The sequence below is a fragment of the Mirounga angustirostris genome, unplaced genomic scaffold (assembly GCF_029215605.1).
Source record: "Mirounga angustirostris isolate CCGP_5_RB_7025 unplaced genomic scaffold, mMirAng1.0.hap1 SCAF_3, whole genome shotgun sequence".
Taxonomy (NCBI): domain Eukaryota; kingdom Metazoa; phylum Chordata; class Mammalia; order Carnivora; family Phocidae; genus Mirounga; species Mirounga angustirostris.
The window spans coordinates 149,521,953-149,545,091 of record NW_026991711.1 but is presented as its reverse complement, the minus strand read 5'-3'; the positions used below and the strand labels follow the sequence as shown (position 1 = coordinate 149,545,091).

Sequence of the window (23,139 nt, the reverse complement as noted above, 5' to 3'; positions counted from 1 at the left end):
TTCTCTATTTCTAGATTATATATAATTTAGAAATTGCTAGATGTGGCTTTAAGAAAATTTTTTTCTATTTTACTAACAAGGGCAGTAAGTATTTATTATTATAGCTATGGAAACATATAAGAAAGGTAACGTAATGTCTAAAAGAGAGAGGTAGTGTGACCTAATAGTTAAATTGTATTCTCAGAATTCAAACTATCTAGATTCAAATCCCACTTTCATTTATTAGCTTTTTGAATTTGCACAAGTGAATGAACCATTTATCTTTATGTCCAAATGGGAAAATAACATTACCCATTTCATGATGGTTTCTTAAATATAACACATGGAGAATAATGTCTGGCACCAAGTAAGCCTTAAGTAAACACTAATTATCGTTGTTATGTTTGTTATTTATATTATTGTTTTTATATGTGTAGCTATATTAACCTTACTGTTAATCAAGGAGTAAGAAGGACTCAAGGGTTTTCAATACTGGAGGTGATTCTCCAGGTCTTTTAGTTCAATTCTCTCATCCAATGTCAGGATGTCTTTGGAACAGCTTCCACATATCACTTTCCCTCCTTTATTACTTCAAGGAATGGACACACTCCTTATCATAGAATGGCTCATCCTATCTTTTTAAACTACAATTGGCAGGAAAGTTATCCTAATTTTAAGCTAAAAATATGAGTTCCCAATATCTTCATCCACCTAATTATTTTCTCTCTAGAGCAGTATAGATTAAATTTACTGTCGTTTCTACACAATCATCTCCTGAATACTTTAAGATAATATATACTATGACTCCCCACACTTTGAGTTTCTCTTCTAAAAATTAAATATCCTAGGTTGCATCACTATTTTTTTAGACATGTGTATTTTTAAGATATATCAATGTGTATGCCTTAAAAAACCAGGTTTTCTCTCACTACTCTGAACACACTCTGCTTTGGCAATTGCTCTCTAAAATTTGGTCCAGATATGAGAGCAAAATACTGCAAAGTGAAGTGGGCATGTTACTTTCCTTATGCTAGATGATATAGATCAATTATTGTGACCTAAGATGGTATGATGCTTTTTTTAACAGACGTGTCACTTCTATGGGACTTATTTCACAGAAGTAGATGTATAACAAATCCTATACTCATGAATGAGAAGCAAAAGAATTTACCTTTTTATTCATGCGTTAGTGATACAGATATACATTCCAGATTCTCACGGAAGGAGTTAGACAAACTAAATGAGATTAGGAAAAAAACACATTAATGAAAGTGAAGGTTCTAAGTAATCTCACCATGCTATCTAATAGAATATCTGATTCTAGATATCTACAAAGAAAAAACTAGGAATTCAACTTGTTTTGTTTTTCCTCTGAGACATTACATTTTAAAAATATCAATAAGTAATAAAATAAATAAATAAAAAAATAAAAATATCAATAAGTAGCAATAATTATGAAATGCAATGCCTAAGCACAGATGACACAAAAATGTAGCTTTCCCTATATTCTTAGTTAATATGTTTTGTCTGATAAGGAAAATCATTTGCTCAAGATGTCTGCCTGTTAATAATGCAAGTTATGACTGAGTCCTGTGAAGATCTCCTGAGAACACTAAATAACCCTCAGCCATGATGAGACCTTCAAGGTCCCACTGTTACCACTACTTCCCAATAATCATTCTCACGAAAAAGAAAGAATTATACTATTAATAAAAATATGAACTAGACAAAACAAAAGTAATGTAATGACTCCAGTTCTCAAGTTTGTATGTAAGCACTTATTTTGATTTCCATGTGAAGATTCAACCTAATTAGAGAAGAACTTGTTTTTCTATAACTTTAGTCAGTTTGCGACCATAAAATTCCTAAAAACCCTTTTGTTACTACTTTATTGCTAAACAAGAGTTTACTTCAAGCTGCAACATATTTCAAATTGACTGGTTTTTAATTTTGTTTATGCCGCTGCTTACCATCAGTAAATTTCCAGAAAACATTCCCCCCAAATTACTTCATATCCTGCAATGAAGTTCATAGAAAAAAAAGAATAGGGTTCAGAGAGACAGAAGAAATGCAGTTCAAGGGTCCAATTTACTTCAGTATCCACGGTTATATAATATAATAATATGGATGCAGTGAAGATAATATATCTTTGAGGGAAGAAGGTATATAAGTAGAGAGTGTATTATTCATTTCTGCTTAAGTTATGCTTGAGAGCAAACTACCCCCCAAATCTACAGGGTTTTTATCAAGAAAGGGTTTATTTTCAGTCACCTTTGTGGGTCATCTGTGTTGGTACTCCATTTCTTCTTTATTATGAATCCACAATAAAGGGTTCAAATGAATAACCCTCATGTGGGACATGAGAGTCACCTGTCAGAGAAAATGAAAAAAAAAAAAAAGAAGTATAGGACTAGAAAATTCATAAACTTCCCATAAAGCTTATAAAAATCTGTTTAGCTGTTGCTTATTTGTTTTTTTTTTTTTTTAAGATTTTATTTATTTATTTGACAGAGACACAGTGAGAGAGGGAACACAAGCAGGGGGAGTGGGAGAGAGAGAAGCAGGCTTCCCACCAAGCAGGGAGCCCGATGCGGGGCTTGATGCGGGGCTCAATGCGGGGCTGGATCCCAGGACCTTGGGATCATGACCTGAGCCGAAGGCAGACGCTTAACCACTAAGCCACCCAGGCGCCCCATATTTGTTTTTTATCTGCTCATTCTATTAGCCGAGGCTATCAATATAGCAAAACTTGATGTCAATGTGGAGGGAAAATAGACTCTTTTCCCTGGTTATAAAGGAAGGACCCCAAGGGAGGAGCAGCAAGAATGTTTGAACAAATAATGTAATCTATCACAGAGAAAAGTAGAAAAAGAAGTTAAATATTCCCTTTCTCCCTGACATATATCTAGTTCCCTGTTTCCCTACGAGAAGAATTGCTTTTGAAATTGCTTTTTTGGAAATCTTTTTGGAATTTAAGAAAATTGAGATACTTAATGGATAAAACAAAACAATTTTTTCACATTAGTAAAAATATGGGCTTCATAGCTAAATTTGTTTTGTTCATAATGAAATAGAGGCAATTTTGCACCCATGTCGGTACGTGTCATACCTATTACACAGTTTCTATGAATAGAATTTGATAAAATTTAGATATCAGTCTTTTTTACATTTGAAATCTGAAAACGTATAGGGTTTCCATTTGTTGATCAGTTTTCAGAAATCCATTTTCGGGAAAGTGAACTACAAGCAGTACATGATTTAGATTCTGAAAAGGGATGAAGGCTGAGATGAAGAAAGAAGCTCAAGCACTCATCTCTCACCTAATCCAATTAAAGATCTGTGTAGTCACACTATGTGATAAGGAATTGGCTGAAATATAAAGCAATAGAATATCTAATCTTCCACATACTTCAGAGTAGACAGAAATGCATGAAATGAGTGTTCTATGTGATAAAATTTGATTTTAAGATGTTTATAAAAACTTCTGTATAATTTGGTTTCTAATATCCTGTCTAACTTTGTGGTTCTCTATGTTGCAACAATGTGTACTCTTGTGACAATTCCTTTAAGGAGCTAACTTCCTTCCAGATTTGTCTCACTCATATAGAGTTACCTGAACTTGTTGAAACATTCAATTTGTCTTAATGGACAAGATTCTTAATGAATAAAATTAGGAAATGTTTTCTGATACATAGGACAAATAAAGAAAAAAAAAGACTGTTTGATAGCTTGGATAAGAAATAAACTCATAGTAAGAGCCTGGAATGTTATTTGAACTGTGTGAGAGTTGGAAGACAAAAATTAACAGAGAATGGTAAAGAATGAAAAGGAAAGTACCCAGTATTTGGTAGGTACTTGAAACTTCCAGATACTGGTAGATACAAAGAGCTTTAAGACAAAATGGCAAATAGTTGAATTGCTGGTAAGAAAAAAAATTTTTCTCCAACTAATTTCGACTTAGACTTGTATACAGTGGAATGTAAACTGGTGGTAAAACCATAAGAAGGCGCTCAGGCAAAGCTCAGGGAAGAGAAAAGCTGAGTCCACAGAGCTGTTAGTGACAGACTGTCTTAACAATAATTTTCCATCATGTCCCCAGGCTCTCTTCAGGACAAGAAAATGCCAGTTTGTGTAAGCTATATGGAAACAAAATGGTAAAAAGTTTTCATTGATGCTAAGTGCAGCATAGATATGAAATTGAAGATCTCTAGGAAATTTATTTCAGCTCAGCTGTCGCTCTTTCAGATAGAGTTCTTTACATAATAAAAAACAGATTTCTTAAATGACTTCAGGGTGTTAAAGAACAAAAATTAACCAAGTAGATATGAAGATCTAATGGGCTTTATCAAGCAATTCATGAATTTGGCAGCATCCCATCTAGAAAATAGAGGAGAGCTCCAAGAAATTGGAGGAAAAATGGAAGGTTTTTATAGGAAGGAGGGTGGAACAAGAAAGTTGTTAGCAAATGAAAAGAAAGGATTGTTTCAGGTAAGGTCACCTTTCCTTAGGTTTAAGGGCAGGAGGTCTTATTAGGTGAACTGTCTGCCACTGGGGAATGTGGAGGGCCCAGGTGACAGATCACCTCACTGGTGCTTATCAAGAAGTTCCTGACTAACCAGTTAAGATTTACATTTCTGCGGGGAGGTTGAAATTGCAATTAGTTAGGTATTAAGCCCCAGTTTAGTGACTTGGCCTAAGTGATGCCATTTTGGGCCTGTGGTTTTCTTTTTAACAAGGGAAATAGGGATTGATACAAGGATATATGTTTCTGAGTACTTAGGAGAACTTGAACTAGACCTAGAAAGGACTTTGCTGTAGAGCTCAGGCATCCTCTCTCACCTCTCCTGCTCCCAGTCTTGCTCTTACTTTCATTCTTTCCCTGACTCCAGGAGGCCTCACGTTCTGTTCTCTTTCGTTCATTCTTTTCACCATTCTCTCTCACCTGGCCTTCTGCACATAATCATCTTGCACACACCACTACAGCTGCCAGACCTTTCTTCTCTCAGCTTTTTAGTTAAGAGTTTGGCACTTCCTGTATACTTTTTCTATAGCTCTTAGTTCAAGTTCCAAAAAAGAAATCTGACTGTAGATTAGCCAAAAAATTAATCAGTGTTCATTCCAATGCAAAAACAGGCAACTTTCCTCAACAATCAGAATAAGAAGGGAACACTGAATGTGCTTGAGTGGCAGGGTATGAGGTAATAAAGGATCACAATTATGCAGCAACATTTCATTGTTAAAACTGAAATTTCAACACACAGCAAAGCTTTATTTTGGTGTGAAATACAGAATATGTGTGAGAAAGGAGCACAAAAGAATATTTAAACGTCTGTACTTTGAAGTCAGACCACATGATTTGAATCAGAGCTCCACAAACCATACTCACCCTCCCAAACCCGTGAAATGGCCATTGAAAGGGAGTGGAATTTGTCATCCCCAAAATAAGCTTCTTTGGCATGAGGATTATTTAGGCTGTTTTTTTCAGTTTGTTGGTTTTGTTTTTGGGGTGTTTTGTTTTGTTTTGTTTTGTTTGCCAAGTTAGAAAGATAGAACATATTTTATTTAATATTTCATTGGCTTGGTTTATAACTATTTATTTATTTAAATTTATTTAATTTTATTTAATTGGCATGTAGCTGATAATTTTACCTCAGTTTCAGGTAGAACACAGTGATTGATCATTATGCTCACCACTGTGTGCTGCCTAGACCTAGAAAGGACTTTGCTGTAGAGCTCAGGCATACAACATCATTATAACACCATTAACTATACTCCCTATGCTGCACCTCTTATCCCCCTGACTTATTCATTCCATAACTGAAAGTCTGAATCTCCTACTTAGGGTGACTATTTTTTTTAAAAATGACAGACCCAGGGGGCGCCTGGGTGGCTCAGTTAGTTAAAAATGACAGACCCAGGAAAAGCTTTGAAAGTGAAGTTACCCTTTCTTAAGGGACATTTACTTTATGTCTATCCAGGTTTCTCCCTCTCTGTAGCAGAAAGAGGAGGATAACTAAATCTCTAGAAATTTTTTTTTTTTTTTTTTATCAACGGAGAAGGCAAGGACTTAAATTTGCAACCTAATCCTTGGTTACTTACTGTCTTTTCCCAATAGCTTCCCATAACTGGCTCACCCACCCCCCAACATTATCTTTTGTCTTTAAAGATGTTTAAGGCGGTGGCTTGGGCCATTTCAGTTTATTCAGTTTTTCAGTTTTATTCAGTTTTCCTAGGTATCCCCCAGGTATACAGAAGGTATACATGTGATTAAACTTCTGTTGTTTTTTTCTTGTTAATCTTTTTATTACAGAGTTGTCTCAGCCAAGAACCTAAAAGGGTAGAGGGAAAATTATTTTTTTTTCTCCTACACCATTGTCAGGAAGGAAGAATTTTATTGGTCCTTCAAGGTCCTTCTAGGCGGAATAAAAATTAAATTGACATGAGACAGATTAATGGGAGAAAATCAAATTAATTTTGTACATATGGGTGATCCACAGACATGGAAATTCCAAAGACAGTCAGGCAAAATGAGGTATATGTGTCATTCTGAACAAAGAGAAGGGAGTGGGGGTCTGGGACTTCAAAAGAAAGGAATGCAATTTACCAGAAGATAAAAAAAGAGCAAATGTTTGGTAAACAAATGTTTGCAGGATTATCAGAAACAATGAGACCCAGTAGACTTTGATTCAACAGGTCTTGCTAGGTTCTTCTCTACCATGCCTATTCATGTTGTAATGTAGTTATTTCTAGCAATAGCTCTATTCCTGGAGCAGGTCTTCTATCTAAATTCTTTTAGGCGATTGTATTGGAGGTAAATAGCCTTTTCTGAATCTGCTGGGTTTTGATTGCTTTTAACTAAAAAGTAATCTTCATGCCAAAGTAGGCCATCTTGGGTGGCCTGCCCTGGGCACATACATCATAGAGGACCTTCTTCATAAGCTAATTGTGAGAATTAGATAAGGTAATTTATGTACTAGACACCTAATAGTTATTCAATAAATATTAAAAACACAGAAGAAAAGTTACCCCTTACCCACAGATCAAAGAAATGAAGTAAAAAAAGTTGAAGGCACAAAGACAATCATTTTGAAATGGAAAAAACAAGAAACTGATGGATTTTCTGATCAAATGACTTAGGCCTTCATGGCATAGTAGATTATGACATGCTGGGAAAGCTCTAGTGATCTTAGTCTGATATGACCATAATTCCATTATGAAAATACTAAAGGTTAATCTCAATGACAGCAGCCTACAGCAGAGCAAACGGACATATTTAAGTATTTATAAATCAGGTGAAATGTTAATATCATCATCATCAAACAATAAATAGTAACAAATACAATAGTTAACATTTTTTGAAGGTTTGCTATGTGTGGAGCCTGTCTCAAGCACTTTACATACGTTATATGTATACATATATTTATACGTATTAATCCATTTACTACTTAACTTATATCAAACTTAGGAACTTTGATTATCATTATTTTAGGGAAAAAGAAACAGAGGCACAGAGAGTTTAAATAATTGACCAAAGTTGCAAAACTAGCAACTAGCTGAGATGCAGGGTTCACAGCCCGACATGCTGCAACAGAAAATGCAGTACATGGCCTCTCTAATCATAGGAAACTTCAGTAGCCCCCAGATTTTGTCATAAGTATACCGATAATGTGGATAAAATAATTTGAAGAAAAAACAAACTGGAAAAAAAAGTTTATTTTATTAAGTAACATGTAAAAATACTATATATATTGCTTTAGAAATATATAACTATGGGGGAAAAAGTGTTTCGTTTTTTTAACTGATTACAAAAGGAATCCTAGAAAGTAAAAGAAAGAGTTCTTCGAGGAGAGTAATTGTGAATTCTTAGTGTAAGCTGTTTCCTTTGTTTAGTCCATAAAAGAAAAGCCTTTCAAAGAGTTTGGCAAAATTAGCCTAAATACTGTTGGAGTGACCTAAACAGGAAGCCAGTGATCTCTGAAAGCAGCTCTGAGGCTCCCCCTTTGCTCCAATAGACAGGAGCGACTTTGGGCTGTATAATCGTCAAATTCTTACCTCGCCCTTTCACTGCTGGCAGGATCAGATTACATTTCTTTCACTATTCTCCACTCCCCAGTTCCTTGATCTGTTTGTTTAAAAGAAGTAGAAAAGATAAATCCTCTCTTCAACGCCTGGAAGGGAAAACAAAATAACCTCAACTCGGCTTTGAAAAAATCTTTCCAAGAACTTTCTTGAGAGATTTTACTCGTGAGTATTTGGCAATATACTTTCTAGCCCATGAGAAATAACCTTTATTTCTTTTTTCTTGGGAGAAAAGCAGGGTCCTGAGAGGCAAAGCCTGGTAGGGGAGGACCATCGTCGTTTAACCTACAATGAAAATTGACCCTTCTCTGTAAACAAAGTAAACTCATATTGCAATGCAAAATTAAGTTCTCAGCACTTTGTCTTCTTAAGCAAATATATATGCAGTATATCTTGATGCTTTTAAATCCTTGAACATTTTTGTCAGAAGTTGGTGAGATGTAGCCTTTCTTAAATTTTTCAGCTTGTAGTGGCAATTCTTTACTTATTGTATCTCTTTAATTGGAATTTCCTGAAGATTTGGTTTACTTTTAAATATTATTTATTAACACGCAAAGAAATATGATCAGGAGACTCTCTAGCATGTTTAAAGAAATTTTTTTTCATTGCTTTTAATTGTTGATAGTTAGAATGAAGTATAAACATTAGAATTCTTGTACTCTAAATTAAATATTTTATGCCTACAGTAACTAATCTGTCTAAGGAAATGCTTTACAAGTCTTTGAAGACCAGAGCTCATATCCTAAGATACTTAAATAAGAATATGTAAGAATAAGAATTGCACTACAGATGGTGCTATTATGTTAATTAAAGCAATAGATCACATACCTACATGATGTTCTGTCATGTTCATGTTGGTTATGAAACGACATTAAAATTTGCTTCTGGTAGTAAATAAAAGCACATAATATAGAAGTACACAACCACAGAACTATAATGAGACAAAGTTATTTTAATTATGGAGAAAGCTCATTTGTATATTACCAAAAAATGAAGGCCAAGAGCAGTGCCATGTAGGAAAAAAAGAAAAGATAAGCAACAGCCACACTGAGTCACAGTGCTCTGGAAATTAGTCACAAAATGACTTTGTAAATTGTGTGATAAACACAAAGGGCAGAACCCAAGCAGGAAACATACAGCCCAGAGAGTCATATTTTATGTGTAAAAGCATAATATTTACGTCAGAAGGGAAACGTGTCAATTTTGAGATATTGCAAAGTTTTTAAACCTAACAAAATCCTTTCCTAAACATTTTTAGATTTTTTCTAATTCATCATTCTACTGATAATTATTTCAAGACATATTATCTGTATCTCATCTTATCTTTAAACTAAAAAGTGAATAATGTCTTTGAAAATGTGTTGGAGTATGCAATTTAATTTGGAGACTATGGGTTAATAAAAATGATATAAAATATTCATAGGGATCAACAGAGATTAAAAATATTAATGTACATACAGATAATTAACATTATAGACATAAAACCAAAACTTTAAAATACTTTTAACAATTTGAATAGTTATACTGGGAAACCAAATTTGTCTTTAGGTGACTGACCATAGAATCTTGTTGGAGAATTTTAATGACATACCCATTACTATTTGGTTCCTCTTTCTATAGGTGTGCTGAATGGCACAAATTTTGTTTTGTTTTGTTTTTTTTAAAGGTATAGTCTGATATATTTAAGAATTTGTTTTACCTCCAATGACTAGATCAACATCCCTCTGGGAAATGTGGCTCCTGTCCAAATGAATTATGCCCTCAGTTAGTGCTTGCTGGTCTGATTGACTGTCTGTAACTCTAGGGCTTCACTTGCATGTTGGTCATACAACTATTTTGACTAGAAGCTTCTTTTATAAACATTTTTGCTAAATTAAAAGATAAAATTATGTAGTGGAAAATTGTTTTTGTATTAAATTACAGTTTTCATAACATTAATTTACTCTTTTCTTCAGAATTAATTTCCTGATCTTTGTTATCTGTATTATTCAAATTCAAAAGATAATTGGACAAGATGACTAACTACTGGAAGAAAAGACCAAGTTCCAAAGGCTTTACTTATTCCCAGAATACATAGCAACTAACCAAATAGTAAATGTGCTATATTTATATATTCTTCAGAAATGGTTGGTTTAAGTTCAGTGTCACAAACTTTTAAGACAGATTTCACCTCCTATCACTACCTAATTAGCAGAAAAAAAAATGCAAAGTAAAAAAGTAAAGGGCAGGAAAGACAATATGAAAAAGGAAGGGAAGTACCTAGAACAGAGTTTTCAAAAATATTTATTAGTATACATTGGATAAGTTGAATGATAATATTGGTTAAAATAAATTAATTGTATTACCAATTTATTTTTGCTATGTAGACATGATCGAAGACCTGTACTATTATCTAATTCACCTATTTCAATAAAGGCTGTCTCCAGCCCCCTCCCTTTTCTGTTTTCCATCTAAAATATTTAACTTGGGAAATTAGTTTACAAAAATATTCTTAAATGCATTTTACTTTTTATAGAAATATACCAATACTATAATTCCTTCTGATTGTTTTGTGCTTTGGAGAAATCTGAATTCAAGAAATCGAGTAACTAATGAAGTCCTTGATTCTGAATATTAAATCTCAACAAAATGAAGAAAAGGTACAAGTTATTCCATAAAGTTCGTTCATGCTAGACCATCTCTATTGGGTCTCTGAGATCCTCAATGACTGGTTTCTTGGTGTGATATATCATTTCCAGGAGCCCAGTCTTCCCATTACTCTTCTTTCCTTGTTTTTACTTCCTTTTCCAAGTGGCAAGTATCATGTAGAACCAGAGCTTAAGATTCAACTACCAAGGGGCACCTGGGTGGCTCAGTCTGTTAAGTGGCTGCCTTCAGCTCAGGTCATGATCTCAGGATCCTGGGATTGAGCCCCGCATTGGGCTCTCTGCTCAGTCAACAGTCTGCTTCTCCCTCTCCCTCTGTTATCTCTCTCGCTTTTTCTCTCTCAAATAAATAGATAAAATCTTTGGGGAGAAAAAAAAAAAAGATTCAACTACCAAAAGGTTGAGGGTGACCTAGTCTTTTCCACAATTTTTCTTTCCAGAACTAATAACAAAAACCACTGGACCCATGTCAAATCTGCTCTATTCATCTCTTTTCAGGCCTTCCTTTGGGATTCTATGTTCTCTCTCAGTTGGAACAAACACATTTTAAATTTATTTTAAAAACAAAAGAGTAAAAGGACACCATGGTCCATAGTAGAAGTCTCAGTGATGCAATATTTCTATCCCAATTGTTCTGTCTGGTGGGCCAGTTTCCTGAGGTGACATGGACTTATTGCAAGGAATTCCCAAATCAAAATGTAATGGTAGCATTCTCTCTAGACTGAATAAATATTATATGTTGTTGATTAGGCTATTTCAACATCAGAAATGTGAAAGTATCAATCAATATGGCACTAATAAAATGTAGTGTTTTTATCACCAAGCATAATGTGCCACGGATACACTTCAACTGTATCACACCCTCAGCACCACCACTCTGCTGTCAATCTGTTTATCTCTCTTGTTCATGATTCTTATCAATGTCTAACCTATCCTTGAACCCCATAATAACCCATCTCTAAGCTTCACCTCATTCCTCATTCCACAAGGCTTAGAAATGGAGTAAATCTTGGTAACAGGTTGAGTCTTCAGAATAATAGTGTTTGTTGCAAAATTTTGATATTTTTAAAGTTCATTTAGGAAAACTGAAAGTATCTTAGAAAATGAATCAAAATGATTATATCAAAATATCATATGCCTACTCTTGCTCTTTTTGTGCCAACTATTTTCAAATATACATGAAAACAAAAGGAATAAATTTCTGATTCATGCTATATGAATGAACCCTGAAAACATTATGCTAGGTGAAATAAGCCAGACAGAGAAGAACATACAGTGTATAATTCCATGTGTGTATCCAGAATAGACAAGTTCACAGAGCCAGAGAGTATATTAGAGGTTACCAGCATCTAGAAGAAGGGATGAATCACCATTCATCATTATTGCTTAATGCATACAGAATTTCTGTTTGGGGTGATGAGAAATTTCAGAAATAGGTAGTGGTGATGATTGTACAGCATTGTGAATGGAATTAATGCCACAGAGTTGTACACTTAAAAATGGTTAAAATAGCATATTTCATGGTGTATCTACTACAATAGAAAATAGTAAAAGAAAACTATTAGTAAGAATTCAGTTTGAAGAATTCTAGATTCCTAATAATACTCCCTTTACATTTTCTCAATAGAATAAAAGTACACATATTATCATGTTTGATACCTGAAGTTTTAAAAATCAAAATAGATTCTTCCTGTTTTATTTCCTGATGAAAATAGGAACATATTTTTACCTAATATGGCTGTACTGAAGGCTAATTTTTTTAGTCATGTTATCTTTTTTAGTTTTAGTACCAGGGTAATTTGGGCCTCACAGATTGAGTTGGCAAGTATTCCCTCCCTTCTGTTAAATTTTCTGGAGTAGTTAATGTAAAATTCATATTATTTCTTCTTTAAATGTTTGGTGGAATTCACCAGTGAAACCATCTGGGACTGAAGTTTTCTTTGTAGAAAGGTTTGTAATTATAAAATTCAATTTTTAAAAAATAATTATAGGGCTATTCAGATTATCTATTTCTTCTTGAGTGAGCTTTGGTAGTTTATGTCTTTCAAGAAATTGGTCCTTTTATCTAAGTTTTCAAATTTATAGGCATAAAGTTATTTATAATATTAACTTATACTAGAATCTACAGTGATGTGAAACCTCTATTTCTTGACGTGAGTAATTTGTACCTTATCTATTCTTTTATCAGTCTATAACAAGGTCTTTGAACTTTTAACTTGTGTGTTTGTATATAAAATGAGCTTTTAGGCAACAGATAGCTTGATCTTGATGTTTTATTCAATCAGGCAATATTTGCCTTTATTATTATTATTTTTTAAGATTTTCTTTATTTGAGAGAGTGTGCATGTGCTCCAGCAGGGGAAGGGGCAGAGGGAGAGAGAAAGAGAGAGAGGCAGACTTTCCTAAGTGTAGAGCCCAAGACAGAGCTTGATTCCATGGCCCTGAGATCACGACCCCAGCCGAAATCAAGAGTGGGATGCTTAACTGACTGAGCCATCCAGGCACCCCAGACAATATTTGCCTTTAAATTAAAACATTTACATTTGATATGATAATTGATATGTTTGAATTTAAGTCTCGCATTTAGCTGTTGTTCTATTGGTCCTATCTATTTTTGTTTTCTTTTTTACTTATTTGGGGTCTTCTTTTGAATTTAGTACTATGTATGATAATATTTTATCCCTGTTGGTTTATTTGCTATCATTCTTTTTACTTTAGTGGTTGTTTGGGGGCTTAGAATATACAGCTTTGATATATCCCAGTCTACTTTCGAGAGATATTAAGCCGTTTCTCTTATAGTATAAGAAATTTCAAACAGTATACTTCTACTTTCCCTTCCCTGGCCTTTGTGCTATTGTTGTCATACATTTTGTTTCCATATATGTTATTAGTAACACACTACAATGTCATTATTCTGGTTTCAGTGAGTTATCTTTTTTAAAATAAACTTTTTAATTAAATACATTTAGATTTACAGAAAATTTATGAAGCTAGAAAGACTAGCCATATTTTCCAAACTCCTTTTACTAACATATTAGTATATATTTGTCAAAATTGGTGAGGTAATTATCTTTTAAACAGATTTAAATGTTAAAAAAATCTTTTATATTTGCCCATGTAGTTACATCCTCTGGCATCTTCATTCCTTTGTATAGATCCACATTTCCATCTGATGCACATTTCCTTCTTAGGCACACTCCTCTCTTTCCATGACTCCAATTACATGTATATTAATTAGGATGTTTAAAGTTACCTCACAGCTCAATTATTTATACCAGTTGAAGCAAACATAACCCAAATGATAAATATTGTAGACTATATTTATTTAGCATTAGAATTTGATTTTATAATCACCTACAAGAGCGTGTACATTATTCGAGTTTCTACACATCTTGTTTGAGTTCTGTGGTTTTAATCTCATTTAGCAAGGTTGTTCAGTCTATGAGAAAAGGAAACTGGTACACAATGAGAAATCATTATATATCCACATCCTGATGTTAACGTGGTTTAACAAGAGGCGCCTGGGTGGCTCAGTCGTTAAGCGTCTGCCTTCCGCTCAGGTCATGATCCCAGGGTCCTGGGATCGAGCCCTGCATCGGGCTTCCTGCTCCATGGGAAGCCTGCTTCTCCCTCTCCCACTCCCCCTGCTTGTGTTCCCTCTTTTGCTGTGTGTCTCTCTGTCAAATAAATAAAGAAAATCTTTAAAAAAAAAAATGTGGTTTAACAAAAAATTGTGAGAGAGGCAGTTTTTCCTAGAAATGGCTAGGCCCTTCTTTGGGTGCCAATAATTTTATTCTTTCTGGTTCCAGACTTCCCAGGATTAACCTCTTTTTGTATGTTTTGTATGTTTTCTCTTAAGGAAATCCTGATGAATGTATCAACTGAGGAAAGATGTTTAATGAAGGAGAATTTAGATTAGCCTCAAATCACATGGCAAGAGAGTTTTTTTTTTTTTTTTTTTTCTATTTGTGGTCAGCTTCTTTAAAGCCATTTTAGGTCTGCATTAATTAATTAAAGCCCTTTAAAAAGTTAAAGGTCCCTGAAATGATCGTTTGCCATTTCATTGTTTTATCAACATTACTCTTCCCATTACCACTTACTGCATTCCATATTATCATCTCCGTATTCAGGAAGGAGATACAAGTGACCATCTATCCTTGTAATAGTTACTGGATGCCTCACTTAAAAAGACAAGAATGAGTGAACATCCATGGATGGTCTTCATAAATGTATGTGAAAAAAATATCTGTGCACATGTGTATTTGTATTTTAGAAAGAAGTCTGTAGTTTCCCTCAGGAGCCTACATATCACCATGAAGGATATATCTGAGATGTGATTAAATATCTAAAGAAAACAGTATGTAGAGTTAGGATCAAAAGGAGTATCAAGTAGTAATATGTCCTGGAGAAGGCAAAATAAAGAAGTTATCTTTATAAAGTTTTTTTTAAAGATTTTTATTTTTAAGCAATCTCTATATCCAACAGGGCTCAAACTTAGAACCCTGATATCAAGAGTGGCATGGACTATCACCTGAGACAGCCAGGTGCCCCTCTTTATAAAGTTTTTGTGTGAGATAAGCCATATAAAGTTATCCCATGAAAAACAAATCTTTGAGAAAAGATCTTTTTGAGGAGCTAAAGAAGAAATTAAATCATTTTAAGATCACTTTCAGTTCTATCATTACACTTGAATAAGCACATTCAATTTTTAATATCTTCAAAGCTGAGCATTAACTATATGCTTTTTATTTATTTATTTATTAGATTTTATTTATTTATTTGTCAGAGAGAGAGAGCTAGAGTGCACAAGCAGGGGGAGCAGCACGCAGAGAGAGAAGCAGACTCCCAGCTGAGCAAGGAGCTTGATGCAGGACTCATCCCAGGACCCTGGGATCATGACCTGAGCTGAAGGCAGATGCTTACCGACTAAACCACCCAGGTGTCCCACTATATGCTTTTTATATATTAGATCCTTTGCATGATACAAAAAGTATGCAATGTCATACATTTTAATAATGTATAAATGAATTTAATTATTAAGATTTAAAGTAGCTTACCAAAAAATCAAAACTCTGTTCTCCATTCTTAGAAAATTACAATCAAAGGAATTAAGTAGGGCATTTACAAGAAGATATTATCTGATTCCTGATTATATGAGTATGTAGTAGATTGAATTTGGATAGGAAAAAAGAAATGACAATTTGGACAAACTAACTCGTCTTTATAAAAATGTAAAATAATGAGCATTCATTGTAAGAAGCCAAGAAAAAAAAAAACTATTTGTTGGATGCTCTGAGTAAAAAAGGAAGTGGCACCATCGCCTTTCATTCTCTGGCCCATAGTTCTTATTCTTTTATGGGTCTGACATTTTATAGTCTTGAATGGAAGTAGCTGAAGATCAACATGCTAATGATTCCTGGAAGTCCATGACTCAGCTCCCTGGGGGCTCCCTGTTCCTTTACAGCAATGATTCAGGGAAGTTGAACTCAGGATGTCATCTAAACATATGGGTACAGTCACCAACAACTGCAGTTCCAATCTTTTTTTATTTAATTTTTAAAAAATATTTAGTTTATTTATTTGAGAGAGAGAGAAAGAGCATGAATGGTGGGGAGGAGCAGAGGGAGAGGGAGAAGCAGACTCCCCACTGAGCAGGGAGCCCTATGTGGGACTCCATCTCAGGATCCTGGGATCATGACCTGAGCAGAAAGCAGACGCTTAACAAACTGAACCACCCACGTGCCCCTGCAGTTCCAATCTTGACTAAGCTCACACTCCTCCAGATACTTTTCATTAGAGCACAATCATAAATTATAGAATTTTTTCACATTAGGACTTATTTCACCAGCAGTTTAACCCACTGAAGAATGAGAAAATTTATCATTATTGGTTCATCATGTTTATTATACCTAAGGATAAAAACTTTAGATAATTTTTGGAACTATAACACTTTTCCAGTCAGAACAAGAGATACTTGCTTCCTGTCCTCTTCAAAGGCCCTTCTAGCTGGACTTAGAATCAAATTGACATGAGACAGATTAACAGGAGAAATCAAATTTAATATCATACATGTGGGGAATCCACACAGACATGGAAATTCCAAAGATGGTCAGGGCAAAATGAGGTTTATATGTCATTCTGAACTAAGAAGGGGGTAGAGGTCTCAGACTTCAGAGGAAAGGAATGCAATTCACAGAACAATAAGAAGAAGAACAGATGTTTGGTAATTAGATATTTGTCCTGTCATACAGATAGATCACTCAGGATAAAATTTATCTCTGCTAATAACCTTCATTCTGGGAAAGACCCCCAATTTAGATTCTTCTATGTAGTTAAGGGATGACAAAAGTTTTTCTTGAGCCCTTAGGGTGTTGACTGCCTTCAGCTCAGAATCATGCCAAAGTGGCCCATCTTGGGGCAGTCTGCTCTGGGCCCCTGCATCGTAAGTGGGCTAACATTTTGCTCTCCTTTTTTCATATAAATTGAGATCATCAGAAGCAGAAAATTGAGAAGACTCTAATATTTTGTCTAAACAGAGACAAAATCTGCAACAGACTTTGAGGGGAAATAAGAAAATTGACCTGACTTTGATTCTTGAAATAAGAAAAGGTCATATCAACCTGATTTCCATTAGCTATGAATTACAGTTCTAATTTGAATGGTCCCAACTGTCTTTCTATGTCTTTCCAAAGTTCATAAACCCCTGCCCATAGATGTCATCTTCAATATGAGTTAATAGAATCATTAGATTTAATAAATAATTGGGGCGCCAGGTTGTCTCAGTTGGTTAAGTGTCTGATTCTTGATTTTGGTTCAGGTTGTGATCTCAGTGTTGTGAGGTGAAGCCCCATGTCAGTCTCTGTGCTCAGCGTGGAGTCTGCTTGAGATTCTCTCTCGTTTTCCCTTTGCCCCTCCCCACTCACGCTCTCTCTGTCTCTCTAAATAAATAAATAAAATCTTAAAAAAAAAAGAATAAATGATTTGTATAACCAAAAGATGATAGATTCATTAGAATTAATAAATTAGTTATATAACCAAAAGATAATAGATAAACAGACATAGAGAAGCAAGGTCTGCAATGCCATTTTCCTATCTTACTCTAAAATGGGTACCTAGAAAAACAAATACAAACAGTAGGAAAAATAGAAGCAACCATAGATTTTTCTATATCGTTCTCTTCTTTAATATGGATACTACTAATAATAGAGAAAGCCACAGTTAATATATTTAGTTCTTTTCTGTCTCCTCACACCTAAGTTTACAGTATTCGTTTGTGTTTTTTCCATTTACTTTAAAAAAAATTTTTTTTATTGTTATGTTAATCACCATACATTACATCATTAGTTTTTGATGTAGTGTTCCACGATTCATTGTTTGTGCATAACACCCAGTGCTCCATGCAGAATGTGCCCTCTTTAATACCCATCACCAGGCTAACCCATCCTCCCACCCCCCTCCCCTCTAGAACCCTCAGTTTGTTTGGGAGACAAACCATGAGAGACGATGGACTTTTCCATTTACTTCTATTTGGAGATATTAGCATTAATAGTTGAACAGAATTGAATTCTCAGAAACCTCGATTTTGGTTTAGATATAGAACATTAACTTTATTTGTTTTTTTCCCCTTAAAGAAAAGAAATGAAAGCAGTATGCCATGACAAGCTTTGCTTTTAACTAAACTGGGTTAGTATGGGAATCAGAGTCACTGTGATGAGGAAAGATGAACTCAAAGAAATGAATGCCGCCTTCTTTTGAAAAAAAAAAATGTCTTACAAATTTAACTGTAAAACCTAGAGAAATTATTCTATGAATATTTTTCTAAAAGACTTTTGGTGATTATGGGTAAATATATCATCAAGAATCTTTGGTAGTTGTCATTATTTCCTTTATTATGTGTTTCTACCTGGTTTCCCTTTGACTGCTGTAGTTTTAGTATTAAGAGATCTCTATCACATTCTCTTCAGACTTTAAGGATTTTTAGAAATATTTTTACATATTTACATTTTCCATATTCATAACTTTTAATTATCTCTTTATTCTCCTCCTTCCCTCCCATCGCTTCTTAATTTTCCTTCTCTACTTCCGGGTCTCTATTCTCTCTTGACTAGCAATAAGAAGTAATATTTCTTATTATTGTTTAGAGGGATATTGTTTTTCCTTTTTAAAAATATACACACAAAATTAAAAATATTTTTTAAGATTTTATTTATTTGCTGGGGGGCAGAGAGAGCACAAGCAGGGGGAGCCGCAGGCAGAAGGAGAGGGAGAAGCAGGCTCCCTGCTGAGCAGGGACCCCCCCCCCTCGATGTGGGACTTGATCCCAGGACCCTGGGATTAAGACTTGAGCTGAAGGCAGACGCTTAACCGACTGAGCGACCCAGGCGCCCCTAAAATTTTTTTAAATTATTTTAACTGATGAGTTTCTTCTTGACTTATTTTACTTACAGGACTTAGGCCCAAAACAGAGAATAAAAATCCCCTAGTTAAAATTTGATGCATGTTGTTTTCTAGAGATTGTAAATAATCTGAAAAACACTTTAGGGGAAAAAAAGAGGAAGCTATTTGCAAGAACAGTGGGTCTTTCTTGTGAGAATAGAAAGTGAAGTTGCCTTTTCCTTGAATGGTCACAATTCCTATGTTTGAATTGAAGTTCTGCCAATTTGCAAATGTAAGAATTTGGGGAAAAAATCTGTTTCTGGGATTCAGTGTTATTAAAAAATGCTTATCCTTATGGTTTCTTTTTTCTCTAACTGTATATAGTTGTATCTCTATGTTCTCCACTTCAGTTTTTGTTTATTCTTTTTTAAATAAATCGTTAACACATGTATGCTATTTGTTTGCAACATGAAGATATTCACTCTTTCTCCCTGGGTGTCACCATTTCCTTTCTATGGGATTTTCTTTACTTTTATTTCTTACATTATAAATGACAAGAAGTTAGGCCTACATGGTGAACAGCTTTTAATGTATTATTCTTAGAAGAAACTTTATAAAATCATATCTGACAACTGCTCCTGAATGTAAAAGAAAGAGAGTAGCAAAGCTTTTTATCAATGAGACTGTCACAATCTAAAATACTGATAAATGTTATGATTTGACCTATTAACTAACATTAGGAAATTTCACATTACACAATTCTCCGGAAATATGACTTCCTGTAATAAGAGCCAGACTTAAGAGATGTTTTCCTAGAGGATTGGCCAATCTTTAGGTAAACATAAGTGGAGTCAATAGCCTGCAATTATTTCAGGAGGTTTTTGTTGTTTTGATTTTGTTTTATTTTTGAACCACTCTGTTTCTAATATGAATTTACTTACCAAATCAGAATGTTTTGCTTCCTTGTTTCCCATATTTTATCTTTACTCTGCATATACTTCTAAAACATAATCTAAAAATTTGACTCTTTTAGGGGTTCCTGGCTGGCTCAGTCAGTAGACTGAGAAGACCACGCAACTCTTGATCTCAGGGTGGTGAGTTTGAGTCCCGCGATGGGTGGAGAGATTATTTTAAAACATAAAAAAATAAAAGACACTAAAACTTTTTTAAAAAAACCTTAAAACTTTGACTCTTGTATAGCAAAACATCAGGCATTATTTTAATGTCAAAACAGTTTTAATGATAAGAAAAGGGGATTCTGACCTGGGCTTTGTAGTATTGGTATTATTTTCTCATCTCCTAAGCATCCTTCAATCAAAAGCAATTGAAACAAATTGATTAATAACCAGTTTGTGAAACTGGTGAAACAGTAAAAACAGAAAAATAACTGCCAGTTAGGTTACATTTGACTGGTGGTAGGACAAAACCACAGCACCACTAGCTTAAATAATAAGGCTACTTAGCTCATTATATTGTCTTACTACTACAAAGCACAGAGGTAATATGCTTCAAGACTTGTTAGCAAATCTAGGTTCTTCTGTCATTTTATTTCCATCATTTATAGCAAGTAGTTTTTTCTTAAGATTTTATTTTTTTATTTGAGAGAGAAAGAGAGCACAAGCCGGGGGCGGGGCAGAGGGAGAGGGAGTGGGAGAAGCAGACTCCCCGCTGAGCAGGAAGCTTGAGGTGGGCCTCAATCACAGGACTCTGGGATCATGACCTGAGCCGAAGGCAGACACCTAACCAACAGAGCCACCCAGGCGACCCTAGCAGGTAGTTTTTATTTCAGGGAATTCTCAATATTACAAGATGGTTGCTTCAGCCATAGGCATCATATAAAGACAAATGAACAGGGACATCGTGTGGCCTTTCCCATGTGACTCCATTTAGAGCAAGGATCTTTTGCAAAAGTACCCCATCCCCAGCCCTGGAAAATAGCATACTTTCTTTCTCATATCACTGGCCAGAGATTTATCATACTGAAATAATTAAACCAATCACTGTAAGGGAAATGGAATCACCGATTAATGTGGATTAATGAAGAGTTCATTATTTATACATTTATTCCTGGGGCAGACATAGGCTATCTTTCCCTGAGAACTGGATTTATGAACATATTGAGGTCAGTAGTATCAACCAAAAGTGGTAAGGAATGGTTGTTCAGTATGCAAACAAACAAGATAACTGAAACAACAGTTTAAAAAGTTCAAAAATATGGGGCGCCTGGGTGGCTCAGTCAGTTGAGCATCCCACTCTTGATTTCAACTCAGGTCATGATCTCGGGGTCGTGAGATCAAGCCCCACGTTGCGTCAGGCACCTTGCTCAGCTGGGAGTCTGCTTCTCTCCCTCTCCCACAGACCCTTCCCCTGCTCATGTACATGACTCTCTCTCTCTAAAATAAATAAATAAATCTTTAAAAAAAAGTTCAAAAATAGATCCATAATCTCACTGGCCTAATGTATCCTCCCTTATTAAAACATATTTTTCTGCATGAACAATTTTTACTTAGTTTACCTTAAAATAGACATATATTTTTGTATTCAGCTTTTAAAATTCACATTACCATGATTATTCCCCACTTTATCTTCTACTCATTATCATTACTAATTTAACTTTGTGTAATACTATATCTGGTAGATGGATGTGCTGCCATATCTAATAATTGTCATGATGTTGCATATCTATATTAAAAATGTAACATCTTTATGCTAAAATAAGCATGAGTTTGCATTTAGCCATTTTCATATATTTAAATTTCCAAGTGTGTGATATTGCTCACTTAACATATCATCTACATTTTTGAACAAAGAATGTACACATGCAGGAATAATTATTTGATGATTAAATAACAAACCACTTATATATTTCCTCTTGCCAACACTCAAAGTCTTGCCCTTTTTGTCTTTTACGTCTGTCCAATTGATAAAATCCAACTCTGAATCCTTCAAAAGCTTAATTTTATATCTGGAGAGAAGGAGCACTGATTTTTGAAGGCACAAATTATTATGAATTTATAATTTTGATTTCCAGAAGCCCATAAATCTTTTAATAAGAAATTTTCAATATCTCCTTTTATTTCATCTAGAGAAAATATCAAACCCTCACATTTTTTTTTAAAGATTTTTTAAATTTATTTATTTGAGACAGAGAGAATGAGAGACAGAGAGCATGAGAGGGAGGAGGGTCAGAGGGAGAAGCAGACTCCCTGCCGAGCAGGGAGCCCGATGTGGGACTCGATCCCGGGACTCCAGGATCATGACCTGAGCCGAAGGCAGTCGCTTAACCAACTGAGCCACCCAGGCGCCCCAAACCCTCACATTTTTAAAAGTCCACTGCTTCTTGACATTTTGAACAATCTCAGCCTCTTATTCACCTAGAATATTGAATCACAGCAAGAAGATCTACTTTCTACTTGGTCTCAACAACTCTCTCACAAAACACACACATGTACATGCACATACCCGAAAATGTATCATATCCCTCTATCCACCCCCATCTGAAAAAAGAAAACCTCTTGTTTTAATGGAATATACTCTTTTCTTCAGGCCGAAGTTAGACCCTCTTCACCTGTTGGCCAGGATCCTCTATTCATTTTATTTTTATTTTTTTCAAAAAATTATTTATTTATTTTAGAAAGAGAGAGAGCATGTGTGGGAGCGGGGGGAGGGGCAGAGGGAGAGGGAGAGGGGGAGAGAGAGAGAGAGAGAGAGAATCCCTAGCAGACTCCCCACTGAGCGTGGAGCCTGATGTGGGGCTCAATCCCAGGACTCTGAGATTATGACCTGAGCTGAAATCAAGAGTTGGGCGCATAACCAACTGAGACACCCAGGTGCCCCTCTATTCATTTTATTTTTGTTTTAGCTTTTGTCTCCCTCTCTCTAATGGCAGAAACATAAAACTATACCCTCCACAAAAGTTTCCCTTAAAATGCTCTCTCTTATTTTTCAGGATACACTTATAAAATGATATCCTAACTTGCTGTTTTCACAGCCTCTGTTCCAGTTCCTTCAATAGTTTACCTGCTGCCGCCCACACCACTGTACTAAATCTTGTAATTTT

At 34.9% G+C, this 23,139-nt stretch overlaps 1 protein-coding gene and 1 long non-coding RNA gene across 6 annotated transcripts in view; one reads left to right on the top strand and one right to left on the bottom strand.

The window, feature by feature from the left end:
• Nucleotides 1-1,162: 1,162 nt before the first annotated feature.
• On the bottom strand, nucleotides 1,163-8,149 carry LOC135363902 (uncharacterized). The gene is made up of 3 exons (XR_010410245.1): nucleotides 8,032-8,149; nucleotides 2,251-2,349; nucleotides 1,163-1,215 (listed from the first exon to the last, which is right to left on the bottom strand). It is a non-coding gene; the product is annotated as an uncharacterized LOC135363902 (long non-coding RNA).
• TFPI (tissue factor pathway inhibitor) overlaps nucleotides 7,972-23,139 on the top strand; it is a 64,837-nt gene continuing 49,669 nt past the window's right edge. The window contains exons 1-2 of one of the 5 annotated variants that reach the window (XM_054506101.2): nucleotides 8,043-8,223; nucleotides 20,113-20,173. The gene's annotated coding sequence lies outside the window, so the exon portion shown is untranslated. Of the gene's footprint in view, nucleotides 8,224-10,573; nucleotides 10,698-20,112; nucleotides 20,174-23,139 lie in introns of all 5 variants that reach the window. The other 4 variants (XM_054506100.2, XM_064586798.1, XM_064586797.1 and 1 more) reach the window with 4 other exon arrangements.